General features: G+C 38.8%; 1 long non-coding RNA gene across 2 annotated transcripts; it reads left to right on the forward strand.

The window, feature by feature from the left end:
- Positions 7,870-8,937, forward strand: LOC110430783. Of its 2 annotated transcripts, none has more exons than XR_002448140.1 (3): positions 7,870-7,983; positions 8,072-8,209; positions 8,559-8,937. It is a non-coding gene; the product is annotated as an uncharacterized LOC110430783 (long non-coding RNA). The 2 variants fall into 2 exon arrangements; XR_002448141.1 differs by having other exon boundaries at positions 8,085-8,209.

Here is a 10,190-nt window from a genome sequence, read left to right on the forward strand (position 1 = left end):
TGACATGAATAATACTTGTGCTACTAAAAAAATGTTTTTTAAAGTTCCGCTGTTTTTTTCAAAGGCATACATAAGAGCAACCACAATGTTACAAAAAAGTAGTCCTATAATATTGTCTACCAGCTAGTTGAAACATTGTAGAAGTGGTCTATAGAGAAATCCATAAGTAAAGGTACCCATAGTCATATGGGCTGCCTATAAGGAATAAACAAATAATTCTTCTCTCTGCTCACTCTCTCTCCCTTGCCTCTCTCATTTGGACTACCAAGTCCATATACATTGTGGCAACAACAATAACTATAGCCCACTGACACAAAAGCTGTCCATATGAACTAAGTAGTCCATATACATTGTGATTGCTCTAAGAGCAGTAAACTATGGAGCTTCTCTACGAAGGAAGAGGTCTCCATATCCTCCATACACCAAGTTTCCACATCGTCCGCCCATACCAAGCTCGCAGGGTTGATGTCACCAGAAGTCCACTAAGGCCCTCGTGGGAAGGTCTCTAAGGCCTAAGTGTTTTGGCTTACCAAGTTTATAAGGGCACAATTGTCCAACACTCAAGATCTCAAGCTCTAAAGGCCTAACCCTCACAAGGATCAGAGGTCTATATGATCAATATGCACTTGAGAGGATGGATGGAGTGTAGCTTTACTTGCTCTAACTTCTAGCCGCCCTAAAGCACTCGATAACATTAGGCAAGTGAGTAAGAACCCATGATAGCCCACACACCCTGACTAGCCATTAGAAACTTTTTCCAACTTTCTGCTCACCACCGGATGAACCACCAGGTTCCAAAGATGCTTTACTATATCATGCAGTGGTTTGGGACTATTCCCAGTCTGCTAGTCAAAGCCAGCCAGACCGACATTAGAGGCCGACTAGGCCGGGTTTGCCTATGTGCTCTGATAATTAGCTTTAACTGCTGATCTTTGTTGATAAATTTCTCTAGAGCCTATTCATTCCCCTTCTAGGCATCAAAGTAGTCCTTTCAGAGGGGCCACTAGCTATGGGGAGGTTGAGCTCCGACTATGGAATAGGACTTATGTGTGGACGACTAGATCCTACAGCTATGGCGGTGGCAGTACCCTTTGTGGTCCATGCATTGCAGAAAGGTAGTGGGCCACCCCGACTCTCGGTATTGCCTCCACCTCAACTCCTAGTGCCTTTACCAAATCTTGAAGGGAGGAAGGGAGTGGATCACTACAAGAATCTTAAGAATGACCAACAATTTTGAACCGTTGGGGCATTATCTTGCACCATCGAGAAAGATGATTGCCAGTGCATCCTATCAGTAAATCCCTGTCGGCCACTCTTGGTCAGGGATTCCCCGTGGACCATCAGCAACTTGAGGGTCAAAGGTCCTATTTGTTGGTGGTCTAGCATACTTTGATGATAAAACCCTGTCTAGTAACCTTTTCTTTGACTATTTGTTTCACCCATTGGGAAATGCATTAAAGGATTAAAAGTCGTTAGTCATGTCTGTACGTGGGAATTGCAACCATTTCCCATGTGTCAAACTAGGACCACCAGGAGTTAATATTCCAAGTCGGCCATTTGTTATAATGCCTGGCTTGTAGACATGTAAGTATGTAACCATCAACGATGCCTTGTACCTTCGGCTATTTGATGCAACGTCCGCCGGGTCAACTTATAACCATTGGAATACCTTAACCATTGGCCATTTGTAATTCTCCGTTGAGCGGCAAAAATGAGGTTCTCATGTGGGAGAGAGGGTGCGACCGAGGATCTCATGTGGGAGTGGGACATAGTTTCAACTAGCTCAGGGGAGAGAAGCTAAGGGAGCGGAAGGTAGGGAGAGAGAAGTGCTGGTGACTCGTGGGGAGGGAAACTAGGATATGAGTTGCTAATGATTTCTAATCGTTCTTGACATATTAAGAACAATAACAGGCTATGATAGGCTATGCCTCTATTAACAGAGATGGAACTCTTAAGGGGTCTGCTTTTAGAAATGAGCTCTATTTTTAAAGACAAGCCTCTTAAGATGTTGATCTTCATTAATTCACTTTTGGAGGAGGATGTTTTTTGGGTGTCTCTACAAATAGGTTGACCATCTCAGGAAATAGCTTGAACTTTTTGTAGATAGAGATATTTCAGGGCATGTCTCCTAAAGTTGTTTTTGTAGTGCAAGTTAGTTGTATATTGAATTGCCGTTCAACGGCCTAAAATGACTTCACTAAATTTAACCTTATCTTATTAATAATAACAAAGATTATATTAGCCATTTAACTAAACCGAACCTCCAAATTTAATAGAACATCATGTAGTATGCTTCTACTTTCAAGTTATACTTTCTTTTTACATCTAACAGACCTGCAGGTCGGGGTTTACTACGTAGGCCAATAAGCACATGTGTTTTCTTTTGGGAGGAGATATATATATTTGCACAATTGTCACGGAAACTTTGTAGAAAATGTTGAATCAGTCCCCCCGTAAGGCACTGAAAAGCAATGCAGGAAAGGTATTGCACGAACAGGAAAGGTATTGCACGAACCAAAGTCAAAAGCTATAAAAAATTAAGGGCGGTCACCAAACCCTGACAGCACTACAGGAGCACATAAACAAATGGTCATACGGGCACGAACAGCTGCATTGACTTAGTGATACAGAAACAAAATGCATTACTGTTTTTTATGGGCCATTGGTACTTGTTGATTGCTACATTGTAAGTACCATTACATTTTCTTTCCATATAATATATATCAACAAATCATGCTATAGTCCAGGCTCCGTTACACAGCTGCTCTGTGGCATGCTCCTGAACCTGCCCCCTCTTGGCCTCGTTTAGTTTTGAAAACTTTTTGTTTTTCGAAACTGTAGTATTTTCGTTTTTATTTGACGAACATTGTCCAATCATAGAGTAACTAGCCTTAAAAGATTCATCTCGCGATTTACAGATAAACTACGCAATTAATTTTTATTTTCGTCTATATTTAGTGTCTCATGCATGTACCGCAAGATTTGATGTAACGGAGAATCTTGAAAAGTTTTTGGTTTTTAGGGTGAACTAAACAAGGCCGTGAAAAATGGGTTGACCACTTGATTGAGAAAACAAAAATCTACGAACCTGGCCAAACTGGTCCCTGATACATCGGAGAGGGTCATGGGCTGTTAGGGCACTCACAATGCAAGACTTTATCACAGAGTTCAAAATAATTAATTACATAGTATTTATGGTATTTTGCTGATGTGGCAGCATATTTACTGAAGAAAAAGGTAGAAAAAATAAGACTCCAAGTCTTATTTAGACTCTAAGTCCACATTATTCAAGGTAATAAATAACTTTAGACTCTATGATAGAGTCTGCATTGTGAGGGCACTCCCAATGCTAGAAACTACATGTAGTTTCTATACCTATTAATTTTTATAGACACTATATATAGAAACTATGGTCCCAATGGATAGTTTCTATAGAATATTTTTTTTATCCAATCACATTTATTCTCTCTCAATTCTTAGCCAATTATATCACTTCATGTCTTGGATTTTGTGTAGACATAGTTTCTAACTTAGACCCAGTTTCTATGATTTTTGTTCTCTCTCTTAAATAACTCTCTTGCCACATCAACAGAATGCTTAGGTGGCACTACAATTAATATCTATAGAAATCATGATGGTTTCTGCATTAGAAGTGCTCTAATAAACTGTCACTTGAAAAAAGGGAAGTCAACATATGATTGGCCTTGTTTAGTTCACCCTGAAAACCAAAAAGTTTTCAAGATTCTCCGTCACATCGAATCTTGTGACACATGCATGAAACATTAAATATAGACGAAAACAAAAACTAATTACACAGTTTAGCTGTAAATCACGAGACGATTCTTTTGATCCTAGTTAGTCCATGATTGGATAATATTTGTCACAAACAAACGAAAGTGCTACAGTACCGAAAACTTTTCACTTTTTCGAAACTAAACAAGGCCCAAAACCTATCAGGCATTTGAGCTGATGGACATGACACGAGCCTATCAACTACCACAGTTGCTTACAGATGCTGGTCAGTATATGTGATGATCATGCCAATTGCGGCTGGAACACTTCGTTTATTGGATTAAGAAATTGAATCATTGGAGAAGTGTACGTCCACGTCCAAAGGAAGTAAGGTTTTTATGTTGACCGGTTCTTTTCTTCACCACAAGATAATTTTGTGATAAGCTCGATGGGTATGGATTTGTTTTGCCCATTTGGCCTTGAATCAAGGTATTCCACAAGTAGTCGTTAGCTTTAATCCAGATTGCAAGCCACCTAGATTGTGATCATGTTGTGACGTAGTACCTACACATTCTTATATCTCTCTATTTAATATTAGAGACAATTAATAATATAAGTTTCTTCTTTCATCACTTTTAGAAGTCACTTGTCTATCTCAGTCCCCGTCTGTTAGCTTGTGGAAGCCGTTCGGATCGGAGCGCTAAGTTTCATGGCTCACTTCCCAAGACTATATCGTGTCATATGAGTTTCGTGGAGATGAAACTCCTCTCTTATCTGATGAAACTCCTTTATTTAATGACATTGTCAAGTCAGCAATTTTGCTTATGTGACATCTTATTTAATATGCATGACACTCTCATGAAACATGTATTGAGAGTAGCCTTATGACAAGTTGAAGGACTTAAAAAATACTTTTAAGAGTTTGGAGACCTGAATGACACCATAGACAAGTCCAGATACCTTTTTATTTATTGTATTCAAATATTATTGGGTAATGGTAATTTCAATACCTTTGTTTGGAGGCCAAGGAATATTCCCTCTTTTCACTCTCACCCCGTCCCTTGTTCCCCTGTCTTCTCCCTCTTTTTCTCCGTTCCGTTGCCGACTGCTGAGCGAGACTGGCTAGGACAAGTGATGCGCAAGAGCCGCGGCGGCACGGAAAGGCATCATTTCCATGGCGTGTACTGCTACTGCTTGTCCACAGTATCGAAATGGTACATATAGACGGGACAAGCGAATTAACTATTCAATGTTAGGACACATATTGTTTCAGTAATAGTTATTATCCAATAAAAATAAATTGCCCTATCACAAAAAAAAATGAGAAAAGTCTGAATTTGTTCTCTCTGACCATTATATATATTGGTACTCACGTACTGACTCCGTTCCTTTTTACATGTCATGTCTTGAGTCAAACGTCACTATATTTCACTATCCATTTTAAAAATCTTTATAGTTTTAAACCCTATGAATTATATGTTATCAAAGTGTTTTACTAGTGAATCTAAAAGCATAAATTTTATTGTTCGCAAAAAAACATAAGTTTTATGTCTTAAATCTATATAACTTTTTGAAAATTGATGGTCAGATGTATAAATATTTGATCGAGGACAAACCTAATATGACATTTAAATAAAAAAAATCAAACGAGTATTTTGAAAATAATTGACATAGGTCATAAAGCAAGTTATTACAATTTGAGGTTTGGGCCATGCTGCTAATACCATTTTAAATAATAACGTAGGTATGTTTACTAGTGTGTGTGTGTATATATATATATATATATATATATATATATATATTACCCTAATATATAATTGTGAAAATTTCAGTCCACCGTATCGGATCTGGTTTTCCTATTATTTTTTAACCTATTTTCTATTATGACACGAGGACTCCTGGTCTAATTGGGTTAGCGAAAAAAGAAAGTTATGGACTGAATCTAACTCGGAAACCTAACACGAGTTTTAACCAATTTTATACCGAAACGAATAGTTGGACTCGACCAAAATCCAAAACGACCAGAAGTTTTGCCTTTTTATTATTAGAGAAGAAGAAGGAACTACATATTAGGATTTTGATTTTTCTTTTGCCTCCTATTGACATCTAACTAAATAAAGAAAGTGGAGCAAAATAAAGAACGTAATTATTATTATTTTCTATTTGACTAATAAGAATTCTATTTAGAATACTTAGGATGTGAGGAATCTATTTATATTAGGACTTCTACTCCATATTGGTTTAGACGCAAGTTAATCTAACTCGTGAGCACGGGTTATATATATAAGTCCAGATAAAAGAAACTCTCCATTGTTCGGTAGTTAGAATAAGATAGACAAAAAAAATGGATGGACAAAAAAAAACCTGAAATTTTATCTCTTTATTATTATTAGTTATAGATATAGATATATATAATTAGGTAATAAAAATATAGATATAGATTTGATAACTTTTTTTTCTCCGGTTGGAACGTATGGATATTTTTGCCAGCACAAACATAAAGTTCAAAGGCTGCTTCATCGCCAAACATTTTTTTTTCCTAGGCTTGCTAAAAGAATCAGCCAAAAAATCGGAACACGAAGACCTAAACCTAACCAGTCACCGTCTTGGAGCACTTTTTCTAGAGAGAACGACAAGGTATCTTCTGCTCTCTAGCTACCTGGACGAACATAAGAAAACGGTCTCAGGGTTGTCTCCATCGGTGATGAATTTTAAGATGCTCCTGTGATCCCTTGTCGCGATCAGCCTGCTGTTTGTGCACCCAAACGGCACCGAGCACGCAGCGCCACGTCGAAAGTGCACCACCGCGACTGCCACCTTCAGGAAACGGCGAAAGCTACGTATACGGCAGTGCCATGCCAAAACAGGCCGGAGAAAATTAAAACCCCTGCTTTTTAATTTCTCATGTTTGGATAGGGAGCGAATTTTTTTTTTAGGAAAGGTAGTTGGATGACGTGTGTACGTCCTTGTGAAGTGCGAGAGAAACAATTGGGAATCCATCTGTTTTTTTTCAACAAAAATGTCAAAGATGTCCTAAGCCCCTTCACATACCATGTCTAGTGCCTAGTCACATGTTATCAACAGAAGAAAAAGAAAAAAAAATAACTACAACCGACTCTACTCAACACCTAGGAGTATTGGAGTATAATTTACCACTCAAAGTCGTATCCGATTTCAATGTTTTTCATTCAAGGATGAAAAAACCGAGTTTTGCTAAATTTCAGCGAAATTTCACTGGTTTTAGAACTCAATGTAACCTAGGTCATCAAGATTTAGCTCAATAGCAACTATAAGAGACTCTTTTTATCCTTCCTAATTGACACAGAAATTTTGGTGTCCTCCAATAACTTTGTTAATTAGATCTCCAAATATAGACCTCCTCTATTTTAGATTTCTCGGTAGACAAAGATGGAGAGATGGCTAGCATTTTAGAGTCTGTACAAGATATAGACAAGTTGTTTTGGAGGATGAAAAGATATAGAGAGCGATTTTTATTCAAATGATTGTCCAAATGACAGTTTAGATACTAAAGTTGTTTTGGAGGGTGAAAAGATATAAAAAGCGATATTATTCAAATAATTGTCCAAATGATAATTTAGATACTATAAGCGACTCCTGTAGATGTTCTAAAATGCCGTCTCTTGCTAAACGTGACTTAGATTTTGCTCATTTATATATGTGTGCCAATTTATATGGTATAGTAAGTGGATCCAAATCCAGTAGGTCGATCGTCTATACCCTGTCCCTGACCTTATCATCACACATATATGTACACCCATCTCTTCTGTTTTGTTCTTCGCGCGTTTCCTTCAGCCTCTTGATTGATACTTATTCCAAATCTCCCTCCTCTCTCCAATATTGTTGCTCGTTCCTTGACAAGCCTCGTCAACCGCCAATAATGTACTCATCATAAAGGCCTAATAATCAGACACATTTAAATTATAGATATTATCGGAGAATTTTGAACATGCGTTATCTTGTAAGCACACGTTGAAGAGGGCCCAAGTTGGCTTTGGAACTGGAATAGGGATCTCAATTATTAGAACCCTATATATGGATCTCATCAACTCGATCGATCTTGCAGGCCGCCGTAGCCACTTTTGCCTTCCCTCTTCGTCGTCATCGTCATCATCATGCATCGTCATGAGGAGCTTGCTCGATCGGCATAGCATCTTTTAATTTTTTTTAATAAACATAGCATCTTTTAATTTGGGACAGGAAACAAGCTGCACACGTGCGCGTCCGGCTGAGGTTAGCTTGCATGCTCCCCAGAGATCAACACGAACAAACCTCTTTTATCATATCTAGCTAGAGCTCACCATTATTTTATCCAAATAAGCACATCCATGCAGACAGCCATGCACGCATGTGCGCATTTGTGAAGGGTAATGAGCTGCTAGCGAGCCACGGATCGAGGAACTCAATTGGTTGATGTATGACCCCACCTAATTCCATGTCTTCATTGAGGCCAATTTAGGTAACCAATTCCATCTGAATGATATGACGATATCTACTTTCTCCGTCCTCTAATATAGTGCATTCCGTAATTTTTAGGATAGATTAAGAGAGAATACAAAAGACACATGTATATCCTCACTTTGTTTCTAAATAAGACGCTATTATTAATAAGATTAGTAGTGATTGGTTAATAAATAGAAAGTTTTAAATGCAAAACTGGTTCAGAATGTTTTATATTTGAAGACAAATTTTAAATGCTAGAACATGCTATATTAGAGGACGAAAGGAGTAGGTACTTTTTTTTTATGGCTGCCGTGTTCATGTAATCATGTGCATAACCTGCTGCATCTACAATTCTACACGTACAGACTGGACCACGCGGCACCACCGACTTTTACCACTGAGCCTGCATATACGGACGGCCACGGAAGTTTCAGATGATAACCTCTGGTCTGAAAGCGACACAGCTGATGAGGTGTGATGCATGGGCGGCGTCGCAGATAGCCACCAATCCAGCATATATGCCATTCGTACCGCGGTGGACAAGTCGTCTACTACCACTACTTGTTGTATACTTGCGTTTTTGACACTTGGATTCGGATTGCGATCACTGTCAGCGCTACGTCCGCCTTTTCTCGCCGTCTCCACTTGTTCAACCACCAGTCTGTTTCTCCACAGTCGGCTAGTGCATTTCTTGCACCGTGTTAAGCGGATGACCAGGGAATGGTTACATCCCCCACTGTCTACAAGGCCTTATATGATAATAAATGAATTATACATATCCTGCCTCTCGTAACGCCACAGGAGATTCAGGAATACATAGCGCTTTGGGAACAAATAAGTAGCACTTAACTGATTGAGAACAGAGAAGATACAGTAAGATGGAAATGAACAAATGACAGGTGAATACACAACACCCAAAGTGCATATTGCGTCCAGGGGGCTTGTTTACTTCCATCCCAAGACCTAAAATTTTTTAAGATTCTCCGTCACATTGAATCTTTAGACGCATGCATAGAGTATTTAATATAGACAAAAATTAAAACTAATTGTACAGTTTGGTCGAAATTTACGAGACGAATCTTTTGAGCCTAGTTAGTCCATGGTTGGACAATAATTACCACAAACAAACAAAAATGCTATAGTATCGCGAATTTTTTCCCTTCAGGAAGTAAACACGCCCCCAGTTTGAAGGAAGCAATAGCAAACTAAAATTATCGCCAATATGGAGGGCAAAAGGGGAGTCCAAATGCCGATTCTTTGCATGGACGACGCTGCTACATAAAAAAAATACTAACCGCCAACAATCTGCTCAAGCGAAATTGGCCAAATAACCCAATCTGGATTGAACCAGAGACGCCAAATCATCTCTGTCTAAACTTGATTTTGCCAAATAGGTCTGGTCAGACCTTAAAAGATGGCTGAACTTATCTGTGCTTGACACTGTAACAATGATAGGAATAATTCAAGGATCCAAAGTTTGATAAAAGCCAGAGGAGAAACTTTGATGGAATCATGATCTATTACCAGTGGAACTTATGGAAAGAAAGGAGTAGAAGAACTTTCCAACACCGATCGATGCATGCAACTCAAGTCGCAATGCTCTGCGAAGATGATATCACATAATTTCACCTTGCAACACACGAGCTTGTTTGTGAAGACTAGTTTAGAGTGTCTGCTCCCTTTGATCTGCTCTTCTGCTTGGAGTTTTTGCGTTTCCTGCTATGAGACTTTGTTTGGTGCCGTCAGTTTTGTTAGTTGGCCTGCGTGCCATAGTAGTTTTAATGGCGAGTTGTTGGTCTTTTCTAGTGGTAGTAGTAGTGTGGTCGGTAGGCAAGTGGTTTACTCTGTATTTGTTTCTTTCTCTTTATTTTTTTCTCGTCTAATAATATCACGGCAAATCTCTTGCCGCCTTTCTAAAAAAAGCGTCATGTGGCATGGGTGCATGACATTGTACATGAGGATGAGAGGACTATGAACCATTGTTCATGCCTGAATTG

Source organism: Sorghum bicolor, chromosome 10 (genome assembly GCF_000003195.3).
Source record: "Sorghum bicolor cultivar BTx623 chromosome 10, Sorghum_bicolor_NCBIv3, whole genome shotgun sequence".
Lineage (NCBI taxonomy): Eukaryota > Viridiplantae > Streptophyta > Magnoliopsida > Poales > Poaceae > Sorghum > Sorghum bicolor.